This window comes from Phyllobates terribilis, unplaced genomic scaffold, assembly GCF_046119375.1.
Source record: "Phyllobates terribilis strain yellow unplaced genomic scaffold, ASM4611937v1 Scaffold_158__1_contigs__length_4374303, whole genome shotgun sequence".
Lineage (NCBI taxonomy): Eukaryota > Metazoa > Chordata > Amphibia > Anura > Dendrobatidae > Phyllobates > Phyllobates terribilis.
Window position 1 is genome coordinate 327,271 of NW_027362918.1, and position 10,909 is coordinate 338,179.

Here is a 10,909-nt window from a genome sequence, read left to right on the forward strand (position 1 = left end):
TTTGATTGGCCGTCCGACGTCATGCTGGTCTCTGATTGGCCGGAAGCCGCTGGCCTCTGATTGGCCGGCAGCCGCTGGCCTCTAATTGGCCGGCCGACGTCATGTTGGCCTCTGATTGGTCGGCAGCCGCTGATTGGCCGGCCGAAGTCAAGCTCGCCTCTGATTGGCCGGCAGCCGCTGGCCTCTCATTGGCCGGCCGCCGCTGGCTTCTGATTATCCAGCCGCCGCTGGCCTCTGATTGGCCAGCAGCATGTATTGCAGCGCACGATGCAGTACCTCTGTGGCGACCGAACCCTCAGGGGCGCCACGCATGCACCCCACACACGTGCACTCCTTAAGCAGCTTCTAAATTTATGGAGCAGAACTGTAGAAGAGCATCAACCGAACATCAGGACCAATATCTGCTCCTTTGTGTAAGGATGAACAGGAGGACTGCAAAGGCCCTACAACATAACCAGAAGCACGTTACACCCAAAATTGTCAGAAGCAGACTCCATGATGGCGGTATGAGGGCCCGACGTCCTGTAATAGGACCTTACTCACAGCTCAGCACCTTGCATCTCAATTGGCATACACCTGAGAACACCAGAATTATCAGGTCCTACGTTCTCTGTACAGGTGACAGCAGGTTCACATTGAGCAAGTGATAGATGTGAAAGTCTGGAGACGCCGTGGTGAATGTTATTCAGTCTGCACCGCCACCCAGCATGATGGGCACCATGTGATAGCCAACGGCAACCTGACTGCTGTTAGGTACACGGATGAAATCCTTAGAGCCAATGTCAGAACTTACCCTGGTGCAGTGGACCCTTGGTTCCTCCTAGTGCAGGACAATACCCTTCCTCATGTGCCATACTGGGAAGGCAGTTCCTGGATGATGAAAACATTGATGAGCTCACTTTCCCCAGACCCAGGTGCAAACCTGGTACAACTTGTGTAGCTACACAGGGGTCCAAAAGGTAAGAGTGGCCACTACCACTTCCAAAACAGGTGGAATTGTCTGTGTCCACTCATGCCCAGACCTGAATCCAATTGTGAATCTTTAAATCATTATGTATCAATGCATCCAATGCCGGGGTCTGGGAGGCTGTGGTTGGTGTTACCGAAAAGGATGATTGCAACAGACTTCATGGATGGGCGGCTTATGACTGGTAGTGAACAGAAGGGCGGCTATATTAAAGGGGCCAGAGCCGTACTTATAAGCAGAGGCCCACATGACGGTGATTGGGCCAGGAGAGGAAAATAAAGTTTGAATGGGGTCTATGGGATTGGATCAATAGGGAGTGGGAGGGGATAGTAAAAGGGGGTATAAAAGGAAAGTGTGGGAAAAGGGGCCATTCCTGTGGGGAGAGCAATGGGAAAAGTCTCACCTGCACACCCTCTTTTTTCAGGGAATTTAGAGATGTCTAATGGAAATATATACAGTACAGACCAAAAGTTTGGACACACCTTCTCATTTAAAGATTTTACTGTATTTTCATGACGATGAAAATTGTACATTCACACTGAAGACATCAAAACTATGAAATAACACATGTGGAATTATATACTTAACAAAAAAGTGTGAAACAACTGAAAATATGTCTTATATTCTAGGTTCTTCAAAGTAGCCACCTTTTGCTTTGATGACTGCTTTGCATACTCTTGGCATTCTCTTGATGAGCTTCAAGAGGTAGTCACCGGAAATGGTTTTCACTTCACAGATGTCCCCTGTCAGGTTTAATAAGTGGGATTTCTTACCTTGTAAATGGGGTTGGGACCATCAGTTGTGTTGTGCAGAAGTCAGGTGGAGACACAGCTGATAGTCCTTCTGAATAGACTGTAAGAATTTGTATTATGGCAAGAAAAAAGCAGCTAAGTTAAGAAAAACGAGTGGCCATCATTACTTTAAGAAATGAAGGTCAGTCAGTGCGAAAAATTGGGAAAACTTTGAAAGTGTCCTCAAGTGCAGTTGCAATAACCATCAAGCGATACAAAGAAACTGGCTCACATGAGGACCGCCCCAGGAAAGGAAGACCAAGAGTCACCTCTGCTTCTGAGGATAAGTTTATCCGAGTCACCAGCCTCAGAAATCTCAGGTTAACAGCAGCTCAGATTAGAGACCAGGTCAATGCCATACAGAGTTCTAGCAGCAGACACATCTCTACAACAACTGTTAAGAGGAGACTTTGTACAGCAGGCCTTCATGGTAAAATAGCTGCTAGGAAACCACTGCTAAGGACAGGCAACAAGCAGAAGAGACTTGTTTGGGCTAAAGAACACAAGGAATGGACATTAGACCAGTGGAAAGGTGAACGGATGGACTCTACATGCCTGGTTCCCACCGTGAAGCATGGAGGAGGAGGTGTGATGGTGTGGGGGTGCTTTGTTGGTGACACTGTTGGGGATTTATTCAAAATTGAAGGCATACTGAACCAGCATGGCTACCACAGCGTCTTGCAGCGGCATGCTATTCCATCCGGTTTGCGTTTAGTTGGACCATCATTTATTTTTCAACAGGACAATGACCCCAAACACACCTCCAGGCTGTGTAAGGGCTATTTGACCAAGAAGGAGAGTGATGGGGTGCTACGCCAGATGACCTGGCCTCCGCAGTCACCAGGCCTGTACCCAATCGAGATGATTTGGGGTGAGCTGGACCGCAGAGTGAAGGCAAAAGGGCCAACAAGTGCTAAGCATCTCTGGGATCTCCTTCAAGATTGTTGGAAGACTATTTCCGGTGAGTACCTCTTGAAGCTCATCAAGAGAATGCCAAGAGTGTGCAAAGCAGTCATCAAAGCAAAAGGTGGCTACTTTGAAGAACCTCGAATATAAGACATATTTTCAGTTGTTCCACACTTTTTTGTTAAGTATATAATTCCACATGTGTTAATTCATAGTTTTGATGCCTTCAGTGTGAATGTACAATTTTCATAGTCATGAAAATACAGAAAAATCTTTAAATGAGAAGGTGTGTCCAAACTTTTGGTCTGTACTGTATATTGTTATGTTTTATGGCTCGGGCTTATGATGAAGGTTATAAATTTTTACTGTGAGTCACAGTGGCTGGGGCAGTAGGGGGTGTCTTTGGGGTTGGTGGAATTTTTTATGGGTGGGAATTTACAGAGATGGTTCCCTTCAGGATGGAATTACTAATTGGCTGATCTGGCACTTAGTGGGGCTCTGGACTGGGGTGTACTCTTGGAGCCAGTGGTGGTGTTTCCTTTACCACTGATTGTGGTGTGGTGCCCTTGAGCTTGGGGTTACGGCTGAGGGTAAAATAATTCTATGGAAAAATGCTTTGTTCTACATGTGCCGGATCTTGTAGCCCCAAGGACCTCCGCCAATTCTTTCATTGGTTATTGTTGTTTGTCAATAAATGGCCGATATGGCAAATTATATCCAAAAAAGAAAGTCTCCTGTGTATCATTTATTATAAGTTAAGTGGTATGAGACACTGCTTGGGGAGAAAGAAAATAATTAATATGAGGGATGGTTTCAGGAGAACGATTTGTGCCATACACCGTCATGATCACAGATATATTTTCTTAAATGTCAGAAATGTATTTTTTAACATTTTGATTTCTTTGATTAACAGTTCTGCACACAGAGATATTCCCCTAAGGCCACATTCACACATTCAGTATTTGGTCAGTATTTTACATCAGTATTTGTAAGTTAAAACCAGGAGTGGGTGATAAATACAGAAGTAGTCACGTGTTTCTATTATACTTTAACTCTGATTCTTCCACTCCTGGTTTTGGCTTACAGATACTGATGCAAAATACTGACCAAATACCAAATGTGTGAATGTGGCCTAAGAAAGACAAAACCTCACTTTTATTTTTGCAAATATTCAGGTTTCGGATTTTATTAACCTTTATGATTAACCAGCAGCACTGTAGTTGTTCAATAATAAAATTAATCATTAAAAATACAAAATGTGCACCCCGTGTATATCTGTATATTGTATGTATACATCTGCAAAAGTTTGGTTCCCCATCCTTCAAATTTGATATCTATCTATCTATCTATCTATCTATCTATCTATCTATCTATCTATCTATCTATCTATCATTGTGACATTAGAATAAAAATGATGTCACAAGTGATGTGATGACATCACCGCATTCTATATCCCAGTGTTCCGTCCTAAGGGAAACCACTGCCTTACAGACTCCCAAGGGTGAGGCAGCCCCTTTTGTTTTTCGTGACAAACGAAGCAAAAATTGATTTTAAAATGGATAATTACAGAAGAGCCCAAAGAGATCGGGTTCTCAGAGAGAAGAGAGGAATAAATGAAGAGCAGGTACTATTGTTCGCTTTAGGGCGAAAAGACTTTATACTACCGGACATTGACACTGACGCCTCAAAAAAGGCGTCAAAACGTCAAATTCTAGACAAAATGAGAAAGACCAAAAGACATGAGATCCTTACAGAGAGAAGGAAAATGGAGACCCTCACGGAGTCTCACTCTGCAGCCTCCGCTGAGCTTCAGAAGGCCATTCTTATCTCCTTGAAAAAACTCGGAGATCTGGTCCCTGAAATACGGAGGAGAAACAAAGAAGCCATCCTCAATAAGAGGAGAAACATCAGCGCAGAGTTAGAGCTGGAAGAGGTTCTCCAAGAGACACCGAGACAAGTGACATCCTCCAGATCTGAAAGTCTGGAGGCACCGAAACTACAAAGAGTGGCAGCCCAGAAGAGGATCAGGAACAGCAGAGACTGGGTTGTCCAATGTAGAAGACGTCTCATCTATGCCAACCCCATTATAAATGGGAATGGTGCATTGCGGAGGTCGAGGTCATCAGCTGAAAACATCTCCATCCCAGAGAACAAACAGCTGAGTGTTTCTCCACCAAACACATCACTGGATACAGATGGACCAGGTAAGATGGATCTGCTCAGTGTAATAAGACTGGGGGTGACGGGGATTATACTCCTAATATTATGTACTGGCATCAATTATCAAAAGTGCAGAAAAACTGTCCTTGTTGCCCATAGCAACCAATCACAATGCAGCTTTCATTGTTCCATAGAATGTTAAGAGATGGAATCTATGCTGTGATTCGTTGCTATGGGCAACAGGGACAGTTTTATTATTGGACAGTTTTGATAAATGAGAGCCCAAATATTAGACATTTCCTGCTCATTTACATAATTGTATTTAAAATTATAATATTTTCTTTTAGCTATATTTGTTAACCCCTTCTTGACCGGGTAACATTTCGTTGTTTTTTCCTTCCTCCTTCGAAAACCCATAACTATTTATTTTTTAATTTGTCTCCCAATGTAGCTGTATGTGGACTTGATTTTTTAGTGGACGAGCTGTAGTTTTGAACATTATTTATTTTAGTATTCAATGTTCTGGAAAATGGGGAAAAAGATTCAAAATGTGGTAAAATTGTGGAAAAAAAGTGATTCCGCCATTGTTTTTTTTCTAGATGTTCATTGAGTGGTAAAAATGACCTGACAGAATGATTCTCCATGTCAGTTACAACTATGATAATGCTGAACAGGCATAGGGGTTATAATTCACTGAACTGGTAGAAGAAAATTAGGAATTTTATAAAAAATAAATTGGTTTGTGTCCCTATATTCTGAGACATTATATCTTTGGATTTTGATAGCTGGATGGAGCTGTGCGAGGACTTGATTTGTTTTTTTTTGCGTGACAAGTTGTAGCTTTTATAGATAACTTTCTCGGGTAGACAAGACATTGTGATATCTTTTATTACAATTTATTAGATGTATACTGCACCCTCACAAAAACACTATTCTGGTCTTTACATTTATTTTCTCCTTTCAGTGTTTACTGTTTGGGTTAATTAATGTTCCGGATGTGGTTATACTAGATATTCAAATTATTACTATTATTATTATTATTATTATTATTATTATTATTAATGGGGAAGTATTTTTTTTACATTTTATTATTTTTTTAACTTTTTTTTGTTACTCCATTTCTTTAGTCTCCTTTGGGGACTTGAACCTGCGATTTTCTGATCGCTTCTACTAGACACTGTGACAGAACTGTATATAGCTAAATTAACATTCTCATATGAAATTAAGCCAGGCTGGTCTTAACAGGAGGAGGAAAAGACAGGAGCTTTCTGCAGGCTCAGGTAGTCATTTCCAATAATGTGTTCACTAAGGGGTTCAAATTTTTTATATCATCTCAGCAGATGGAATCGATAAGGCGCCCTACGACACAACGGACATGCCGGCACAAGGCCTTGATGATGCCAGTTTCCAGATTTCTGACCAAAGAGAACTGGTCCACACAGTCCAACCTATAGACTTTTCCAATCTCGAGTTCTGGAAAGTTCTTGGAAAAGGAAACTATGGAAAAGTAAGTGTCAATTTATATTTGTCCGTGTTCCCCATTGTATCCTGCACCAGATACACAGGAGAGATGTACATATTCATTACAGGATGCTCATATGTAATGATAATTGGGATAAACTAGTGAACTACTACACAGTAGTAGATGAGAGTTTGGTCTGATCTGTTGTGATTTTTCTCCAGGTTGTCTTGGCATCAGATCCAGTCAGTGAAGGGCTGCTGGCCATCAAAATCATGGACAAAAGTTCTTGTGAGGACTTAATCTCTACAGAGCTAGAAGTCCTGAGAATGGCTGCCGGATGCCCCTACCTAATGACTATGCGGACGTTTAGGGAAACACCTACGGAGTATGAAATAGCCATGGACTATATGGTCGGCGGAGACCTGTTTGGCCACATGAAAGATTCAATGATGTTTAACACAAAGACAATAAGGTAAATGTCTTGTACTGAATGTTAGTAATCCGCTGCCGGCACATTGTAGTCTTAGATCAATGGACAACGACAACAGGAGAAACTAATGATGTGAAAAGGACACGTGTGTGATCTCCTCATGTTCTCTGTATGATTGTGCATGTAACCACTGATCCATCCTTTCTACTCCACAGACTCTTTGCAGCAGAGATGGTGTGCGGACTCCAGTTCCTGCATGAATGCGGCGTCATACATAGGTAATCATTTCACCTTCATAAATCTGTCACCTGTGACTCTTTGTTGTCTCCTTACATATCTATTGTAGAAAGTTCTTTCCATGAATTGTCCTCACAATCAGTATCTGATCCTTCTCCCTGCAGTGACCTGAAGCCAGAGAACATCCTCCTTCAAGACACCGGACACATCAAAATCTCAGACTTTGGCTTAGCAGCCACGAATGTGTTTGAGGGTGACATAGTGGAATATACTACTGGCACTAAGGGTTACATAGCGCCCGAGGTAAGGAACATCTCTGTGTGATTGATGTCGATAGTAGGATTGAGGGATAATCTGATCCCAATGTATTCTGCTCATATCTAATCACAGACAGGTCCTCATAGTCTCTGTGTGTAAATCCCCTTCCCGGTATATTCAGATTCTCTCCAATCTCATGTTCCCATAGGTAATGGACGGTGAAGGATACAACCATCTGGCAGACTCCTTTTCCTTTGGCGTCATCTTATATATGATGACTGTAGGTGACTGGCCATTCTATACCAGAGGCACAATGGACGAATACCACCAGTCTCTGTATGACGACATCCCTTCTTTTCCACCTGGGATCTGCTGTCATACCATGGATATCATAAAACGGGTGAGTAAGATCAGATGGACAATGATAATAGGGGATTACAAGAAGATATAGAAGATAAGATATGTACAGTCCATAGACATTGTGTAATAATTTATCAGTAATAATACATAATATAATGACTAATGCTTTGTTTTCATTTTCTAGCTTCTCTGCAAAACTCCATCTGCCCGATCTGCCATTACATCGTCCATCAGATCACATCCGTTTTTCTATTCTATAGACTGGAGCGATGTGGAGTCCCGCAGATCCGACCCACCATTCCCATATTACTATGTAAGTACAGCACATACAGACATCCAAAGTGTTATCACTACCCAGTAACACACTTACCCACTATACACCTTATCGCTATATCCCCCTAGTACTGTATATGCTGTATGTGAGGGGCTGATTCTCAGACGTGTATATTTCTCTTCTTCCAGCAGGAGTATTAGGCTGATAAAAATCAGCCCCATTCCAGTAACATCCAGGAATGAAGATTTACATTAATCGGATGAGACAATTACACTGGACTTTCTTATTTACCGGACTGTGACAAACCTACCGAGCTTCCACCACATAACATCCAAGTAGATTTGAGACCACACATCCAGGGATTTATTCCGATCGCCATATTTGGGGTCAGGAAGGAATTTTTTCCCTTGATATGAGGATGATCCAACAACGAGTCCTCAGGGTTATTTTTCGCCTTCCTCTGGATCAACATAGCAAGTAATTAAGGGCTGAAATTGAAGGATTTCTTTCAGCCATACTTGTTATGTCACCATCTGGACGACTCATCTACAATGTGGTGGTAAGGAGACGACTACAAGATATGGACATAAAGAAGGAAGCGGCTGCTCCTTCTCCTACTTGGCCATGTACAGACAGAAGGAAGCGGCTGCTCCTTCCTCTACCAGGCCATGGTCAGACAGAAGGAAGCGGCTGCTCCTTCTCCTACTTGGCCATGTGCAGACAAAGGAGGCGGCTGCTCCTTCTCCTACTTGGTCTTGTGCAGAAAGAAGGAAGCGGCTACTCCTTCATCTACCAGGCCATGGTCAGACAGAAGGAAGCGGCTGCTCCTTCCTCTACCAGGCCATGGTCAGACAGAAGGAAGCGGCTGCTCCTTCACCTTCCTGACCATGGTCAGACAGAAGGCCATATGGCTAATCGCGATGCTGAAGGAATCCAGGAAAACTCCAACTATACAGATCACAAGTCACACATTCCTGCTCTTCTCCTCTCTCATGTGTGATCCAGACCTGGATGTCCAAAAGCGGCAGAAGTGTAAGCCGAGGCCTGAGGAGCGGAATCATCATCATCTGCTCCTTTCCACAGAAAGTGACTATATCTACACACTTTCTTTTTATATATTTGCATAATATTAACAACTTTTATGCATAAAAATAAATATATAAAACATCTATGTTGCTTTTGGTTATATTACTGACATGCTTTTTGGTATTTTTATTAATATCATGATAAGGTATTTTGCTGCCTTAGGCAGATGACGCAAATGGCTCCCCCCCCCCCAAGAAAAGGAATAGGTGAGAAACTATGGTAACTGGACCTCTAACTTCCTCGTCTGATCCATCAGGTAACAAGCTCTGATGAGCACTTCCTTTACAATGTCAGACCCAAGAATAGTCATGGAAACTAATATAGCTTAATTATAATGGGGGCCGTTTGGTTTCAATTAATGAGATACAATAGATGCAGCTTGTAACAAAACCGATGGTTGTTCTACTGCCGTATTCCTGTGTGGCGCCATCCTCTAACAGGGGGCAGACTGTCCATAGCCTACGTATTGCGGGAATTACCGCCAGAACATCGACCTGATTACAGCTCCTCTGCTCCTGTCCTGGGGGCAGCGTTCACATTGTCTTAAAGACACAAATGCATTTCAATGCAGAGAGGGAATGAGAACAGGGGCGCAGGCGTTGAGCGGTGTTAGTGACCCACTGACTCCGCTCACCTTTGTTCCTGTGTACCGGCTGTCAGCATGCTGAATGTTTGCGGCAGGAGGAAGGTGCCAGTTGACTGCAGGCGTTCAATAATGACAATTTTTTTTCTTAAACTGCTCCCACCTCAGAGAGGTAGCGCCCTAGGCGGGTGCCTACCCCTTGTCCCGGGCCTGCACTGGTGGTTCAGTTTGGATCCTCTTGCAGGAATAGTGCCATACACTATTGCAGTCAGTACAATGGAAATCATTGACTTGTCAAATATAAAGGCTTTTTTGTGCAGAAGAGAAAAAATAAAAATGTGATTAAAGCAATGCTCCTTTGCTCATAGGGGAAATCAGTTTTATCAATCGCTTTGTTGGGGAGCTGTCCACTCCATTCTGGTCTTTCGGTCGTCCCACGTTACTTCTGACTCTCAGAATCCTACAGGATCTTATACGCGGTGTGGAAGACAATTTCTCTATATAATGAGCCTTGATGTGACTCTCATAGGAATGCAAAGTGAGATTCATTCACCTCTACATCACTAGTCAGAGCTGTAGACACCAGGTTAATTTAATGAAATATCAGACCACCACTTTCAGGCCATATTCACACGTTCAATATTTGGTCAGTATTTTACCTCAGTATTTCTAAGCCCAAACCAGGTGAGGAACAATCAGAGGAAAAGTATAATAGAAACACGTCACCACTTCTGCATTTATCACCCACTCCTGGTTTTGCCTTACACATACTGATGTAAAATACTGACCAAATACTGAATGTGTGAACGTGGCATGACATTTATTGCACTAGTCCATGTGCCGTCTGTTTTTTAATAACAGTTCCGTGTCTAATCCGTGAGACTCAGAGCAGGTTCTATTCTCATTCATTTTGCAGATCAGACTCAGCCATTAAAGTCTAAGGAAATCCATGTACAACGGATGAAGCACTGAAGACTTTTCTTTTCCTTTAGTGCTTCATCAGTTGTTTCATCCATTTTTAATAGATCCATTAATAGTCAATGGATAAATAAAAGTTCAGACAGTCTACCTGCTTCAGTTTTTACAAATGTATGAGGAAAAAATATATCTATACAACACGGATATAAAATAGAGACAATGCGGAGACACAAGGGAGAAAAAGGTTCTGTTTTACAAGGATATAGAAATAGACAAGGATTTGTGAATGTAGCGTCCTCTGAAGAATAGGTAAAATCCATCAAGCTAAAGACAAGACAGACTGATAACTCAGTGAGGAATACAATAGAAGCTGCCTATTGAAGTCTATGGAGAGGCTCCGGACATCACTAGGTAGGCTTCATTTCTACACATGAGCTTTATGCATCATCCATTACTTTTTCTGTACATTTATTAGCA